Genomic DNA, 6,000 nt, shown 5'->3' with positions numbered 1-6,000 from the left:
TTAAAGTTCAAGGATGGTTTTTACGGCGAGAAAAATTTGAATAATTGCCGGGAAAACAATAAAGACAGCTTTTCTATAGAATAAAAGTTGGCATTGAGATTCAATCATAGTTATAGTTAAATAGTTGAATCTGAGATGGCGCGTTGAAGTGCATTATTAGCAATTCATTATATAATTAATTTCTTTAAAAGAAAATTGAATATCTTAGTGATAAAATTGACACATTGTCGCGGGCACACGTTGTAAATATATTGCACGAATATTTGCGAGTTTATTATAAACACATCGTAAAGTTAAAATTTTGTTTTATTGTGAAAAATGAATGAAAATCAATTTTGTATTATGTGAATTACAAGCGTGTTTAAAATAATTTACTAAAAATTACATTCACCATATTTACATATTTAATTTACATTAAAAATATTTATGATGTTTTATAATAAAATTATTAAATCGCTTTTAAATTGAACTATTTATGTATTGTTCGGTATTTATATCGCAACTCAAACATTGATCCTTATAAAATATTAATTTATTTAGTGTCTGCGCAAGTGTAGTAGTTTTAATAGCCAACCTACTTTAAGTTATAAATATTTAAAGAGTAATTAATTAAAGTTCTGCATTATTTATTCTCGGAATACCTAAGTGGATGAATGCAAATTTACGACGTGAAAATTGCAAACTGTGTGAAAACGCTTGCGTCATCGGATAAGCTTTACGACTTGTTACCAAGTGCAGACAGAGCTGTCAACGGCATGCACGCGTGTCAATGCGACACGTGTAGCGCGCATTTCTCGACGACGGTTTCAACTCACTTAGCGGATGTTGGCGCACATAATGGCGGCGGGCGTAATGCGAATTTCATGAACCTTCAAATATACGTCCAAGGGAAATGTCATTTTGACACGTGGCAAGCAGGTTACAGGTTTGTTTCACGTGTAGGTCACTATTTCATAAAAAAAATATTTTTTACATTAAATTAGTAACACAAAAAACAACAGACTTGGTTAAGTTGAAGTGTAATGTTGGTTGCATACGATACGATGTTTTTCAAAAATGAATTTTTGATGTTTTAGGTTGAAAACAATTGATTTTTAACTAATTTTAAAAGAAAACAGTGTTGCATACCTTGTGCCACTTACACATTCAATTGTATGTATTGTAAAGCGCCACCTATTAGCACAAAATGCAATTTAACTTGTATACATCAGAGTATAATATGCTCTAAAGTTCAATCTTAAGGAAACAATGTAGAGTTGAGTTAATAATCTACCATTGTAACACACACTCACACACGCATCCCCACCACATCGCCCAGTGTCCTCCGAAAGCTCACGCGCCAACATTTGAGTTTCGAATGTTTGGCCTGTTTAGAGTAATGGAAGCCGAGAATCTACTCGTGTTTGTGCCATGCGTCGATGCAAACGATGATAGCACAACACAAAGGACAAATAGATGATATATTGTGTGTACACCAGTCGAGGGTTGGAATATGGGTGAGTAGGTGTGTGTTTATGTGCGAGAGCGTCGCGACGCGTTTAGCGCACACCGCGACTAATCCAATTGGAGCGACTGGGATAACTCTTAATTGAAAACTACTCGACAAGACAGCAAAACTATTTAATGTTATGCATGTGCGATATTTAGACGTAAGCGGTGAACGTGGAAAGTTGTATGCAGCAAATATATACACTGTGGAAAGAATAAAAGTAGTGTTTAATTAGTTCCGATGAAAATCTTTAGATGGCGCTGGTAACTAAAACGATTAAAAATTTTAGAAACTAGTTTTTACCCGCGATTTCGTCCAGGTATTGGTTAAAAAAATGTAATTCGTTTTTACTCCCTTGTTCTAGACATAGTATGTGTCAATTCTATCAATAAGATTTGCAATTTTATTTTAAAGAAATTAATTCTATAAAGAATTGCTAATAATGCACTTCAGCGCGCCATCTCGGATTCAACTATTTAACTATAACTATGATTGAATCTCAATGCTAACTTTAATCCTATAGAAAAGGGCTGTCTTTAGGGTTTTCCCGGCAATTATTCAAATTTTTCTCGCCGTAAAAATCATCCTTGGACTTTAACAAACATTAAAAAAAAGAATTGACCAAATTGGTCTAGGCGTTGTTGAGTTATGCGCTTTCCAACATATTTTTACATTATAGATTATTTCTGAAAAGGTGTTTATCCACGAGGTATGTGTAAAGACGTAAAAGACTTTCGTTCGCTCTCACTTAAAACTAAGAGTATTCCGACGAACGTAGCGCATCGCAAATGTTGCTCAACGTGTGCGCGTCTCCTCGCTTGCTCAGTTTCAGGCGAGGCGACAATTAGCGACATCAGTTGCAGGGCTGCAGTCAGCGACGCCGAACAATCCGGCTGGGCTGACTCCGAATTAGAACTACTAGCGCCTCCAACAACTACAACACTGTGGGATCAAGTTATGCAACCAACTGTACAATGAAACACAAGCATAAATATGAACATATTTCAGCACATTTTGTAAACTATCAAATTAATTGCGTTGATATTTAGTGTACATACGAATGCACACATTTCAGACATATTTAGACATCAAAGAATGCGCAGCGTAATTAATTAAAACGTCGACTGGAAGCAGAGCGTGAATTATTTGTGTATTACTTTCGTCCGTTTGGAATTATTTGCAAGTTAAATACCTGCAAAAATGTCGAAATTCGCAAACAATGCGAATGTCAACACAGACTAGTCGTTGTCTGCACTCTGCACACATTGACATAACCTTTCTTCTAGGTATGTACATTTTGTGTGCTAATTGCAAATATAAGAAAAGTTTTAATTAGTGATGAATTCCATCTTATACTTAATTCGCAAATTTGCATCGCACGATTTTTTCACTAAAACATTTTCATATAATTGCAGTTAGCGTTACAGTTGAAGACGAAACTTTTTCTTTGTAGATTTTTATTGTTGGCACGCGCGCGTAAAAACACACAAAACAAGAATGAGTTTAATTTTTAATTGTGGACATAATTTCGAGCGGTTCGAGTGTTTGAGGCATTGTGATGCCGGCGCCGTCGACAGACGACGACGACGCTATTTATTTTTCATTACTTTTAAAGTTGCGCGTCGCCGGGCGTCGCGCACGAACTCATTGCGACTGTGAGGCACGATTAAAAAAAGCAAAAGAGCAAAACACTCGTGTTCTTGCACTTGTACTTGGAAATTTGCTCAAAGAAGATTTTATAGTTTTTAATTTCTGGGCGAGATTTGGTTTTAAACCGCCGTAGAAGATTTAAACTTATTATTATTATAGAATTCTGTTTAAGATTTGTTGTTAAAACTTTGTTAATTTAACAATTAAAATTTTACATTAAATTAAATTAGATTTTTTATACTTTTGCAGTAATCTTTTGTATTATTGTTGATAATATGTGGTTATTTTTCTAATTTTACTTTTAAATCGCGAATTTTCCACGGTTTTTAGACACAAAAAGTGGTACTTTAATCACGGATAACCAAGACCGTGACTAAAGTACATTAATCACGCGTTTAAGTCACGGGGTGAAATTTGCTCACAAAACCATATAAAATACCATGTGTATAATATAAAATTATAACTTTAAAAACTCAAAAATTAAGTTTTTATACCAATAATTTAAGAATTTTTCAAATAATATGTGTTTATATTATAATTATGTAGTAATTTATTAATACTGGCATTCTTAAAACTGTGTGTACGCATGTCGCTGCGCTGGGTGCTGCAGAGACCTCGGCCATGCGGCGGCGGCGGCAGCGGCTCCAGAGGCGGCAGTCGCCCGGCTCAGTAGTCGACCGGTTAGCAACGCGTGCAGTCCGTCGCCGCTGCCGCCTCCGCGCGCCGCGAACGCAAATCTCGCAGCCCCCAAAACTTCATTTTTTAATCTCAAAAAGAAGAAAAAAACAACAATAAAAAGGTGGTTAATAAATTAAGTTGTGTATGTAAATAAAATAAAAATTATTTTCCGATTACAATATAACATGAAACTATTACAAAAATTTACTATAACTTAGTGTAGTGAGTGAATAACAAGAAAAGTTTGTAAATTTTTGAAAAAAAAATTAAACAAAGAAGAAAATAAGAAGCAAAAGGAAAAATATATTTTAGTAAGTAATTACCAACTTTATTAGTTTTTAATTGTAATTATGTATAATTAAACATATAATTAAACATAGAAAAATGAATTAATTCATGCGTTTCGCCCCCGTATATTAAAAGAATATTTATGCAGATAATTTAAAAATTTGCTGCATCAAACTTTATGATTACTTCACTTCCGTGCAAGGCCGCAAGCCTCACGAGAGGAAAAAAATGGTAACCATCAAGGAAATCATGAAAATAAAAGAGAATCATGTGGAAATGAATGATGAAAGCCGAAAAGGACTAAAAAGTAGACTTCTTGGGAGGAGCCGCGCGCGCGGCACTCTAGTGGCCTTAAAAAATATTTCTGCTTCTGCTCGACATTCCCTTTCGTTTTCGTCTTTCCACACACAGTCGAAAACCTCTTCCACTCGCTTTAGATTCTATCTGGTTCCACGTTTTTGTCTCATTTTTTCGCCGGCGCAAAATTTTTATCTCCGCTCTCTCGTCGGCTGAATTAAGAAGCCCTCTGTATATTATTCGGTGTCCATTTCTAATGGGATTCACTTTAGTTCTCTCTATTCTCTGCGCGACGCAAGAAACGTCTGGATGCGAGAATATCAAGCTGATGTATGAATGAGGATTCTTGTTTTCGTGATGTATGCATGAAAATTTTCTATAAATTCGGGGCTAGTCGAAAAGAAAATCTAAGAGCTTGTCCGAGAGCCCAAAAGCTTTCAAGCGGCTTCGTATTCAACGAGCACTTCAATATTTTAAGTTTTTTTCTTCAGCACTAGCTTTGAATTGAGATTCTAAGAAGAAATTCATGAAAATTCAACAAATATTTGTTTTATTTTATGTGCAAAATGTGAAATTTTATGTGAAACACGCTAAATATATGAATGACAGGAATAATAATCAAGTTGTAAATTTACACGTAAAGGTGGTGGCGTATTTAATGTCATTATTTATGTGATGTGTATGCGCGCCGAAGAGTAAGACAGCATTATCATCCGCGTGTCGGCTTAATCGTGATGGCAATTTAATTTGACGCATCGTGACAGCATACGCGTTGTGTGAATTATTAGCGACGTGAAAATAGATGAGAATTGCAGTCGAAATATTCACGGTTTTAACCCAAGAAATACAATCTTACAGTAACAAAAAGTAATTTAAGAAAATTACGTTCTAAAAGGTTGAAATTCTAAATTTAAAAAGTTGTGTTAGTATGGTTGCATATAATAAATGTTGAAGTGTAGCAAATTAAATCTATATATATAAAATTTGCGTGTCACAGTGTTTGTTTCCATACTCCTCCGAAACGGCTTTACCGATTTTTACCAAATTTTATATGCGTATTCAGTAGGTCTGAGAATCGGCTAACATCTATTTTTCATACCCTAAGTGATAAGGGTTGTTCACCCTTAACTTTTTTAAATTTTTGGACAAATTCTTTTGTTTTTTTTTTTATAATGTGGAATTAAAAATACATACAACCCTAAATTTTTAGTTTTTATCACCAACCACTATTTCTTTATAGACATTTTAGTAATTTAATCATTTTTCATCCCGCTCAACGAAAATTTTTATATGCGTATTCAGTAGGTCTGAGAATCGGTAACTTCATATCTCTAAGTGATAAGGGTTGTTCACCCTTAATTTTTTTTAAATTTTGGTAGAAATTTTTGTTTTTATTTTTTTAATGTGGCATTAAAATATACATACAACCCTAAATTTTTGGTTTCTTAACACCAACCCCTATTTTTTATAATAAGTAAGTTACTTTTTGTCTGCACTAAAATTTATCTAGAAACTAGAAATAATTTATATGGCAAAACAACGTTTGCCCGGTTAACTAGTATAAAAATAAATATAAAAACAAAATGCAAGTATGGGTT

At 34.1% G+C, this 6,000-nt stretch overlaps 1 protein-coding gene across 1 annotated transcript in view; it reads left to right on the top strand.

The window, feature by feature from the left end:
• Positions 1-3,825: 3,825 nt before the first annotated feature.
• The window catches only part of LOC135804357 (uncharacterized), an 82,531-nt gene continuing 80,356 nt past the window's right edge, over positions 3,826-6,000 (top strand). The window contains exon 1 of the mRNA XM_065318221.1: positions 3,826-4,128. The gene's annotated coding sequence lies outside the window, so the exon portion shown is untranslated. The remainder of the gene's footprint in view (positions 4,129-6,000) is intronic.

Source organism: Atheta coriaria, unplaced genomic scaffold, assembly GCF_025399875.1.
Source record: "Atheta coriaria isolate IRGN ID8LTWV9N9 unplaced genomic scaffold, Caltech_Dcor_3.1 hic_scaffold_3_pilon, whole genome shotgun sequence".
In the NCBI taxonomy this organism is placed as follows: Eukaryota; Metazoa; Arthropoda; class Insecta; order Coleoptera; family Staphylinidae; genus Dalotia; species Dalotia coriaria.
This window is presented reverse-complemented; position numbering and strand designations above follow the sequence as displayed.